The 12,080-nt window shown below is 18.3% G+C and overlaps 1 pseudogene across 1 annotated transcript; it reads left to right on the top strand.

Annotated features, from left to right (window-relative positions):
* Nucleotides 1-242: 242 nt before the first annotated feature.
* Nucleotides 243-10,926, top strand: LOC146526349 (cytochrome c oxidase subunit 1 pseudogene; annotated as a pseudogene). Its single transcript, XR_014879422.1, has 2 exons — nucleotides 243-299; nucleotides 8,653-10,926. The product of XR_014879422.1 is annotated as a cytochrome c oxidase subunit 1 pseudogene (transcript).
* The last annotated feature ends 1,154 nt before the right edge of the window (nucleotides 10,927-12,080 follow it).

Genomic DNA, 12,080 nt, shown 5'->3' with positions numbered 1-12,080 from the left:
ATCAATTTTTATAACTAAAATATTTAATGGTAATCAGTGCAATATTAATATTAAATATTCTCGAGAAGTTCCTCTATAAAATCTATAAATTCTTATATTATACTTTCCATGTTGAGTAAAAGAATATAAGTATAATCTATATCCAGCTCTAAAAAAAGAAATTATTATAAGTATAATTATTCTTCACCAAGATCATCTAACTAATCTATTAATTAAACTAATTTCTCCTATTAAATTTAATGATGGAGGAGCTGCTATATTTGAAGATATTAATAAAAATCATCACAATCTTATTGAAGGTATAAAATTTATTATCCCTTTATTAATAAATATTCTTCGTCTATTTAATCGTTCATAATTAATATTAGATAAACAAAATATTCCAGAAGAACATAATCCATGACCAATTATTAAAATATAAGAACCTAAAAATCCTCAATAATTTATTGTTATCAATCCCCCAATTACTAATCTTATATGAGCTACAGAAGAATAAGCAATTAAAGATTTTATATCAATTTGACAAAAACATTTTAATCTAATAAAAAATCCTCCAATTAATCTTATTACTACTCAAATATATCTTCATCTTAAATTTATTTTTTGTAAAATTATTAATATTCGTAATAATCCATATCCCCCTAACTTTAATATAATTGCAGCTAAAATTATTGAGCCAGAAATAGGAGCTTCAACATGAGCTTTTGGTAATCATAAATGAACAAAATATATAGGTATTTTTACTAAAAAAGCAAAAATTAATCTTAAATATAATATAATTAAATTATAATCATAAAATTTTATTATATATATAATTATAAAATTTATTTCCTTATAAATATAAAAAATTCCTATTAATAAAGGCAAAGAAGCAAATAATGTATAAAATAAAAGATATATACCAGCTTGAATTCGCTCAGGTTGATACCCTCATCCAATAATTAATATTAAAGTAGGAATTAATCTTCCCTCAAAAAATAAATAAAATAAAAATAAATTTATAGTTCTAAAAGTTAAATATAATATTAATATTAAAAAAATAATATTAAATAAAAATAAATTTTTAAAAAAATTATTTTTATTTAATCTTTCTCTAGCTATAATTATTAAAAATGTAATTCAGATTCTTAATAAAATTAACCCATATGAAATTATGTCACAACCTAATATATAACTTAAATTAAAAAAATTTATAATAGAAACTCTTATATTTATAAATATAAACATTATAAATATAAATATAAACTGAACCATTCAAAATATATTATATTTTAAACATATTGGTATTATAAAAATTATTATTATTAAATATTTTATCATTAAATTAAATTAAAACTTTGAAAATAATCATTCCCATGAGTTCGAATTATTGAAACTAAAATTGATAAACCTAAAGCCCCTTCACAAACTGAAAAAACTAAAAAAACCATTAACATATATATATTATAATCAACTATTATTAAATATAATAATATAAAAAAAAAAATTCTTAAAACAATAAATTCTAATCTTATTAAAACAATTAATAAATGTTTTTGTTTTGAAACAAAAATTATATTTCCAATAAAAAATATAATAATAATTAAACTTATATTTATCATTTGTTTTTATAGTTTAAAAAAAAACTTTGGTCTTGTAAACCAAAAATAAGATTTTTCTTTAAAAACTTCAAAGAAAAAGATTATCTTTATCTATAATCTCCAAAATTATTATTTTTAAAAAAACTATTCTTTGAAATTATAAAAATTTTTTTATCTAATTTAATTATATTTATTTCTTTTTTTATATTTTTTACTAATAACCCTTTATCAATAGGATTATTTATTTTAATTCAAACTTTATTAACTTGTATTTTATCTGGAATAATAATCAATACTTATTGATTCTCATATATTTTATTCTTAATTTTTTTAGGAGGTTTATTAGTTCTATTCATTTATGTTTCAAGAATTGCTTCTAATGAATTATTTAAAATTTCAATCTTTAATAAAATTTTTATAATATTAGGAATTATTTTTTTATTTATATTATCATTTTATTTTAAAAATAATTTATTTTGAATAAATTTATATTTTAATGATGAAATATTAAATTTTTTTAATTTATTTATATTTTCAAATAATGAATATAATTTTAATTTAACAAAATTATATAATGAACAAACTTATTTTTTAATAATAATATTAATTATTTATCTATTTATTACTCTTATTGCAGTAGTAAAAATTACAAATATTTTTTTTGGACCTTTACGTTCAATTATATAATTTTAATTACTAATGATAAATTTATTTAAACCAATTCGAAAAATTCATCCTATTATAAAAATTATTAATGGATCTTTAATTGATTTACCTTCTCCATCTAATATTTCTTCATGATGAAATTTTGGATCTTTATTAGCTTTATGTTTAATAATTCAAATTATTACAGGATTATTTTTAACTATATATTACTCAGCAAATATTGATATTTCTTTTTATAGAGTAAATTATATTTGTCGAAATGTTAACTATGGGTGATTAATTCGTACTTTACATGCTAATGGAGCATCTTTTTTTTTTATTTGTATTTATTTACATATTGGACGAGGAATTTATTATGAATCTTTCAATTTAAAATTAACTTGACTAGTGGGAGTAATTATTTTATTTTTACTAATAGCTACAGCTTTTATAGGTTATGTTTTACCTTGAGGTCAAATATCTTTTTGAGGGGCTACAGTAATTACTAATTTATTATCTGCAATTCCATATTTAGGAAATATATTAGTAAATTGAATTTGAGGAGGATTTGCTGTTGATAATGCAACTTTAACTCGATTTTATACATTTCATTTCTTATTTCCATTTATTATTTTAATATTAACTATAATTCATTTATTATTTCTTCACCAAACTGGATCTAATAACCCTTTAGGAATTAATAGAAATTTAGATAAAATTCCATTTCACCCATTTTTTACTTTTAAAGATTTAATTGGATTTATTGTATTAATTTTTTTTTTATCTTTATTAACTTTAACAAATCCATATTTATTAGGAGATCCTGATAATTTTATTCCAGCTAATCCTTTAATTACCCCAATTCATATTCAACCAGAATGATATTTTTTATTTGCTTATGCAATTTTACGATCAATCCCTAATAAATTAGGAGGTGTAATTGCTTTAGTTTTATCCATTTTAATTTTAATTATTCTACCATTTACTTTTAATAAAAAAATTCAAGGTATTCAATTCTATCCTTTAAATCAAATTTTATTTTGATTTTTAATTATTACTATTATTTTATTAACTTGAATTGGATCACGACCAGTAGAAATACCTTATATTATTACAGGACAAATTTTAACTTTAATTTATTTTTCTTATTTTATTATTAACCCAATTTTAAATAAATTTTGAGATAAATTAATTTTTTACTAATTAATGAGCTTGTTTAAGCATTTGTTTTGAAAACTTAAGAAAGAATAAATATTCTATTAATTTATACTAAATTTATTTTATTAATTTAATAATATTTTTAAACCTAAAAAAAATAATAAATAATTTAAAGAAATAGGTAAATATCTTTTTCAACATAAATATATTAATTTATCATAACGATAACGAGGTAAAGTACCACGAACTCAAATAAAAAAAAAAGAAATAAATACTAACTTCAAATAAAATAATAAATTTAATTCATAACCTCCTATATTAAAAATAATAAATAATATTCTTATAAATAAAATTCTTGAATATTCAGCTAAAAAAATTAAAGCAAATCCCCCTCTTCTATATTCAATATTAAATCCTGAAACTAATTCTCTTTCCCCTTCTGCAAAATCAAATGGAGTTCGATTAGTTTCAGCTAATATCGAAGAAAATAAACATAATCTTAATGGAATTATTATAAAAATAAATCAATTTAAAAATTGATATTCTCTAAATTTAATTAAATTTAAATCTATAATTATAATAATTCTTGATATTAAAATTAAAGATAATCTAACTTCATAAGAAATTGTCTGAGCAACTGCTCGTAAACCTCCTAATAACGAATAATTTCTATTTGAAGATCAACCAGCAATTAATAAAGTATAAACCCCAACTCTTGTGCAAGATAAAAAAAATAATAAACCTAAATTAAACATAATTATATTAAATAAATAGGGAATCACTATTCAAATAATTAATGATAATATAAATCTAATAATAGGAGAAAAATAATAAGAAAAATAATTTGAATAATTTAAATATACTTGTTCTTTTGAAAATAATTTAATAGCATCAGAAAAAGGTTGTAAAATTCCTATAATTCCTAATTTATTAGGTCCTTTACGAATTTGAATATATCCTAAAACTTTTCGTTCTAATAAAGTTAAAAAAGCAACCCCAATTAAAACCCCAATTAATAAAAATAAACCCCCAATTATAATATTAATAACATCAATTATTATCAATACTATCTATATAATAAATTATATATAAATGAATTCTAAAATCATTACATTTTTCTGCCAAAATAGTTTATATAAATATTAATAATATTCTTAAAATTAAATTATTTATAATATTTGATCCTTTCGTACTAAAATATTTTTTTTTTATTAAAAGATAGAAACCAACCTGGCTCACACCGGTTTGAACTCAGATCATGTAAGATTTTAATGATCGAACAGATCAAAATTTTAAACTTTTGCATTTAAATTTTATCTTAATCCAACATCGAGGTCGCAACCTTTTTTTTTTATTTGTACTAAAAAAAAAAATTACGCTGTTATCCCTAAGGTAATTTTTTCTTATAATCATAATTTATGGATCATTTATTCAATTATTTATGTTTATTTTTTAAAAAAAAGTTATTTTAATTTTTCTATCACCCCAATAAAATAATTACAATTATTTAAATTTATTATTATATATTAAATATTAAAAAATTATAATTATAAAACTCTATAGGGTCTTCTCGTCTTTTTAAATTATTTTAACTTTTTAATAAAAAAATTAATTTCAATTTTTAATTTAGAGACAGTTTATATTTCATCAAATCTTTCATACAAGTCTTCAATTAAAAGACTAATTATTATGCTACCTTTGTACAGTCAATATACTGCAGCCCTTTAATTTTTAAATCAGTGGGCAGATTAGACTTTAAATTATTAATCAAAAAGACATGTTTTTGATAAACAAGTGAATATAAAAATTTGCCGAATTCCTTTAAATTAATTTTAATTTAAATTTAATATGTAAAAATTTAATATACTAATTTTATCATTATTTCTAATTTTTTTCTGTTATAAATTATATTTTTATAAAAATTTAAATATAATTTTAAATTTTATTTTTTCTTTTTAAAATTTTTTATAATAAATTTTATTTTATAAACAATATAAATTTTAAAAATTTTAAATTTAATTTAATATATATATATATATATATATATATATATATTATAAAAATTTAAATTAAAGCTTATCCCTTAATATATTTAATTTTAAAAATTTTTTAATTAAATAAAAAATTAAAAAATATTTTAAATTTAAAATTAAATTTTTTTCTAAAAAAACTAGATATATTTAAAAACGATTAACATTTCATTTCAAATTAATTATTTAAAATAATTATTCAACATTAAATTTTTTAATTAATTAACTCTTTTAAATTCGAGATTTTTTTAACTAATAAATATTTTTTAATAAACTCTGATACACAAGATACAATAATTAAAATTTACTTTTTAATTAATTAATTTTTCAAATTTATTTCAAATTTCTTTTTCAATACTATTTTATTATAAATAATTATATTTTTTCTCTAAAAAATACTTTAACATCCCCCAATATTAAAAATTTTTTTATTAAATATAATTTTTTTAATTTTTCCCCTCAAATTAATTATTTATTATAATATCTTTTCAATGTAAATGAAATACTTTATTCAAGCTCTAATTTGATCATTCTAGAAACACTTTCCAGTACCTCTACTTTGTTACGACTTATTTCAATTTTTAAATGAAAGTGACGGGCAATATGTACATATTTCAATTATTAATCATTTTAACAAACTAATTAAAATTACATTTAAATCCACCTTCAATTTTATATTAAAAAATTTATTTTCGTTTAAATAAATTTATTGTAATCCATCTTAATCTTAATTATAATCTGCATCTTGATCTGAATTAATTTATATTTAAAATTTTAAAATATTATTTTTATATAAAAATATTTTTTTAACAATGATATACAAAATTTTTTATTAAGTAAATTTATTCGTGGATTATCAATTACTAGACAGATTCCTCTAAATGAACTAAAATACCGCCATTTTATTTAAGTTTCAATATTTATTATTTACTATTTTAGTATTTAAAATTAAATTTTTAATAATAGGGTATCTAATCCTAGTTTATAATAAAATTTACTAAATCATAATTTTTATATAAATTTTAATTAAATTAAAATTTCACCTTATAATTTAATATTTTTTAAAATAATATTATTATTTATTATTTACTGAATTAATTTAATTTAACTTTTGTTTAACCGCAACTGCTGGCACAAAATTAGTTATTAATTTTTTTATTACTAAATCTTAATTTCTTAAATTTTTAATATTAATTACTACAAAACATTATTAATTATTTTTAAAATAATTAAAATTATTCACTAAAATTTATATGTAAAATAAATTAAAAATAAATTATTTAAAATATAAAATTTTATCTATTATTATAAAATTTTATATAGAATTTTTTTTTTTTTTTTTATAAATTAAATTTTTAATTGTATATATTTATATATATATAATAATAAATTTAATTAATATATATATATAAATTAACATTAATTATTAAATTTTTAATATTTCTATTTCTCCTATTTTTATAATATCCATATTGAAAATTAAAATATATAATAAACAATTATTAATTAATTAAAAAAAAAAATATTATAAATATAATATTAATTAAATAATAATTTATTAATTTTAAAAGTAATAATATATTAAATTATTTAATATAATATTTAAATTAATAATTAATAAATTAATTTATATATATATATATATTTATAAATACACACGTATATATTTGAATATCTTTTATTTTTTTTTTATTTAAATATAAATTTTATTTAACTATATATATTAACCATATTTAATATTTTTTATATTAAATATTATAAAATTTAAAAATAAGCTAAAATAAGCTTTTGGGTTCATACCCCAAATATAAAGGAAATCCCTTTTTTTTAAAAATAAAGTGCCTGATAAAAGGATTATTCTGATAGGATAAATTATGTAATTTTTTACCTTTATTATATTTTATAGAATTAAACTATATCTAATAATTTCAAAAATTATTGTGCATCTTACACTAAAATATAATTTTTATATAGTGAATTTAAATTCGTCTTTAGAATATTTTATTCTTATTTTTTATTTTATTAATTAATAATTCAAATAAAATATTTTTCTTATTTATTTTATTTTTCAGAACTATAATTTCTATTTCATCAAATTCATGATTAGGATGTTGAATTGGTTTAGAAATTAATTTACTTAGATTTATCCCCTTAATCTCTTCCCCCAATAATTTATTAAATTCAGAAGCTTCCTTAAAATATTTTCTAACCCAATCTATTGCATCAATTAATTTTTTATTTTCTATTTTATTAAATTTATTTTTTATAAAAATATTTATTAATGATTTTTTATCGATTATTATAAATTCCGCAATATTAATAAAAATAGGTTCTGTTCCTTTTCATTTTTGATTTCCTAATATTATAGAAGGATTATCATGATTTAATAGATTTATTTTAATAACATGACAAAAAATTTCACCAATAATTTTATTATCTTATAATATAAATTTTAATTTTTTAATTTTTATTATAATTTTTAATGTTATAATTGGAGCTATAGGAAGATTTAATCAAACTTCTTTACGTAAATTAATAGCTTTTTCTTCAATTAATAACATTGGTTGATTAATTTCAGCTTTATTAATTAGAGAAAATTTATGATTAATATATTTTTTATTTTATTCAATATTTTTATTTATTTCATGTTTTTTATTTTATATTACCAATATTTTTTATATAAATCAATTATTTAATTTTAATTATAATTTCTTAATTAAATTTTCAATTATAATTAATTTTTTATCATTAGGAGGATTACCTCCATTTTTAGGATTTTTTCCTAAATGAATTATTATTAATTTTTTAATTAATAATAATCTTATTATTATTAATTTTTTTTTTATTATAAGTAGATTAGTAATATTATTTATTTATATTCGAATTATTTACTTTTCATTTATATTTTTTTCTTTAAAATTAAAATGAATTAAAATTTTTATTAAAAATAATTTATTTTTTTTAATTTATTTTTTTAATTTTCTTTCTTTATTAGGTATAATTATTAGAACTTTATTTTTTATTTAATTTAAGGTTTTAAGTTAAATAAACTAATAATCTTCAAAATTATTTATAAAGAAATTCTTTAAGCCTTAAATTAATTTATCAAGTTTTAATAATTTTATTATACCTTAAAATTTGCAATTTTAAATCATATTTGAATATAAAACTTAATAAAAGAGAAATTTCTCGTTAATAAATTTACAATTTATCGCTTATATACTCAGCCATTTTATTAGCGAAAATGACTTTTTTCAACAAATCATAAAGATATTGGAACTTTATATTTTATTTTTGGAATTTGAGCAGGAATAGTTGGAACATCTCTTAGTATTTTAATTCGAATAGAATTAGGAAATCCAGGATCATTAATTGGAGATGATCAAATTTATAATACTATTGTTACAGCTCATGCTTTTATTATAATTTTTTTTATAGTTATACCTATTATAATCGGGGGATTTGGAAATTGACTAGTTCCATTAATATTAGGAGCTCCTGATATAGCTTTCCCCCGAATAAATAATATAAGATTTTGACTTTTACCTCCATCATTAATTTTATTAATTTCAAGAAGAATTGTAGAAAATGGAGCAGGGACAGGATGAACTGTTTACCCCCCTTTATCATCTAATATTGCTCATGGAGGTTCCTCTGTTGATTTAGCTATCTTTTCTTTACATTTAGCTGGAATTTCCTCAATTTTAGGAGCAATTAATTTTATTACAACTATTATTAATATACGAATTAATAATATATCATTCGATCAATTACCCTTATTTGTTTGAGCCGTAGGTATTACAGCTTTATTATTACTTTTATCTTTACCAGTTTTAGCTGGAGCTATCACTATATTATTAACTGATCGAAATTTAAATACATCATTTTTTGATCCTGCAGGAGGAGGTGATCCTATTTTATATCAACATTTATTTTGATTTTTTGGACATCCTGAAGTATATATTTTAATTTTACCCGGATTTGGAATAATTTCTCATATTATTTCTCAAGAAAGTGGAAAAAAGGAAACTTTTGGATGTTTAGGAATAATTTATGCTATAATAGCAATTGGATTGCTAGGATTTATTGTATGAGCTCATCATATATTTACAGTAGGAATAGATATTGATACTCGAGCATATTTTACTTCAGCTACTATAATCATTGCAGTTCCAACTGGAATTAAAATTTTTAGTTGATTGGCAACTTTACATGGAACACAAATTAATTATAGTCCTTCAATATTATGAAGTTTAGGATTTATTTTCTTATTCACAGTAGGAGGATTAACAGGTGTAGTTTTAGCTAATTCCTCAATTGATATTACTCTTCATGATACTTATTATGTAGTAGCCCATTTTCATTATGTTTTATCTATAGGAGCTGTATTCGCTATTCTAGGAGGTTTTGTTCATTGATATTCCCTATTTACCGGATTATTATTAAATCCCTATTTATTAAAAATTCAATTTATTTCCATATTTATTGGTGTTAATTTAACATTTTTTCCTCAACATTTTTTAGGATTAGCTGGTATACCCCGTCGTTATTCTGATTATCCAGATAATTTTATATCATGAAATATTATTTCTTCATTTGGTTCATATATTTCATTATTTTCCATAATTTTAATTATTATTATTATTTGAGAATCAATAATTAACCAACGAATAATTCTATTTTCATTAAATATACCATCCTCTATTGAATGATATCAAAATTTACCTCCTTCTGAACATTCTTATAATGAACTTCCTATTTTAAGAAATTTCTAATATGGCAGATTATATGTAATGGATTTAAACCCCATTTATAAAGGAATATCCTTTTTTTAGAAATGGCAACCTGATCTAATTTAAATTATCAAAATAGAGCTTCCCCATTAATAGAACAAATTATTTTTTTCCATGACCATACATTAATTATTTTAATTATAATTACAATTTTAGTAGCATATTTAATAATAAATTTATTTTTCAATAATTATATTAATCGATTTTTATTAGAAAGTCAAATAATTGAATTAATTTGAACTATTTTACCAGCTATTACTTTAATTTTTATTGCACTTCCATCATTACGATTATTATATCTTTTAGATGAACTTAATAATCCTTTAATTACATTAAAATCAATTGGACATCAATGATATTGAAGATATGAATATTCTGATTTTAATAATATTGAATTTGATTCATATATAATTCAATCTAATGAAAATTTAAATAATTTTCGACTTTTAGATGTTGATAATCGTATTATTTTACCTATAAATAATCAAATTCGTATTTTAGTTACAGCTACAGACGTAATTCACTCGTGAACAATTCCGTCATTAGGAGTAAAAATTGACGCTAATCCAGGACGATTAAATCAAACTAGATTTTTTATTAATCGTCCTGGAATTTATTATGGTCAATGTTCTGAAATTTGTGGAGCAAATCATAGTTTTATACCTATTGTTATTGAAAGAATCCCTATAAAAAACTTTATTAATTGAATTAATAATTATTCATTAGATGACTGAAAGCAAGTACTGGTCTCTTAAACCATTTTATAGTAAATTAGCATTTACTTCTAATGATAAAGAATTAGTTAATAAATAACATAAATATGTCAAATTTAAATTATTACTTTTTGTAATATTCTTTTATTCCTCAAATAATACCTATCAATTGAATAATTTCATTATTATTTTTTATTTCTATTTTTATTAGTTTTATAATTATAAATTATTTTATTTTTAATTATAAAAATAATTTTAATTTTAAAAAAATTAATAAAAATAATTTAAAAAAAAAATTTTGAAAATGATAAATAATCTTTTCTCAATCTTTGATCCTTCAACAAATTTATTTAATTTCCCATTTAATTGAATTAGAACATTTATTGGATTATTATTTATTCCTTTTTCTTTCTGATTTTTTCCTAATCGTCATTATTTATTATGAAATTTTATTTCAAATAAACTTCATAATGAATTTAAAACTTTATTAGGACCAAATAGAATTAATGGATCAACTTTTATTTTTATTTCATTATTCTTTTTTATTTTATTTAATAATTTTTTAGGTTTATTCCCATATATTTTTACTAGAACAAGTCATCTTAATATATCCCTTTCATTATCATTAACATTATGGTTAAGATTTATAATTTATGGATGATTAAATAATACACAACATATATTTATTCATATAATTCCTCAAGGAACACCAACTATTTTAATACCTTTTATAGTAATAATTGAGACTATTAGTAATATTATTCGACCTGGAACTTTAGCAGTTCGATTAACAGCTAATATAATTGCAGGTCATTTACTTTTAACTTTATTAAGTAATACAGGTATTAATATACCTAATTATTTATTAATTATTTTAATTATTATCCAAATTTTATTGTTAATTCTTGAATCTGCCGTAGCAATTATTCAATCTTATGTAATTTCTATTTTAAGAACTCTTTATTCTAGAGAAGTAAATTAATGTCTAATCATAATCATCCATATCACTTAGTTGACTACAGACCTTGACCCTTAACAGGAGCTATTGGAGTAATAACCTTAGTAACTGGTTTAGTTAAATGATTTCATAATTTTAATATAAACTTATTATTTATTGGATATATTATCGTATTATTAACCATATTCCAATGATGACGAGAT

Source organism: Heliconius melpomene, unplaced genomic scaffold (genome assembly GCF_056956725.1).
Source record: "Heliconius melpomene rosina isolate 202511_hmr_F unplaced genomic scaffold, ASM5695672v1 ptg000069l, whole genome shotgun sequence".
NCBI lineage: Eukaryota > Metazoa > Arthropoda > Insecta > Lepidoptera > Nymphalidae > Heliconius > Heliconius melpomene.
This window is presented reverse-complemented; position numbering and strand designations above follow the sequence as displayed.